The sequence below is a fragment of the Penaeus monodon genome, chromosome 20, assembly GCF_015228065.2.
Source record: "Penaeus monodon isolate SGIC_2016 chromosome 20, NSTDA_Pmon_1, whole genome shotgun sequence".
Lineage (NCBI taxonomy): Eukaryota > Metazoa > Arthropoda > Malacostraca > Decapoda > Penaeidae > Penaeus > Penaeus monodon.
The window spans coordinates 11,584,722-11,585,043 of NC_051405.1; the positions used below are offsets into that span (position 1 = coordinate 11,584,722).

Below are 322 nucleotides of genomic sequence, written 5' to 3' on the forward strand. Positions count from 1 at the left end.
TTGTAGACAAGCATACAGATGGACACAAACAGCATACATACACATCTAAAGATAAACCTCCATGAACATGACTCACGAACCGTATGTCACACCTCAGCATATCATGACGTCCAAAGTAAGTTGAACAAACACTTGCTAGACGTTTGACACATAAACCTCTCATTAATTACACATCTTACGTCAAAGCGCACGCCAAGAGCAGCAAAACGTCAAGGCCAAAAAGTAATGTCACTAAGAGCCAGTGTCAGTTACAGGGTCACTGGCCTGGCAACGCTGCTTCGTCCTTACTTATGGCACAAGAATGCGAGGATATACCATATGT

The 322-nt window shown here is 43.2% G+C and overlaps 1 protein-coding gene across 1 annotated transcript in view; it reads right to left on the reverse strand.

The window, feature by feature from the left end:
• LOC119585618 (multiple epidermal growth factor-like domains protein 6) overlaps positions 1–322 on the reverse strand; it is a gene marked incomplete in the record, with an annotated part of 108,922 nt that overhangs the window by 34,417 nt on the left and 74,183 nt on the right.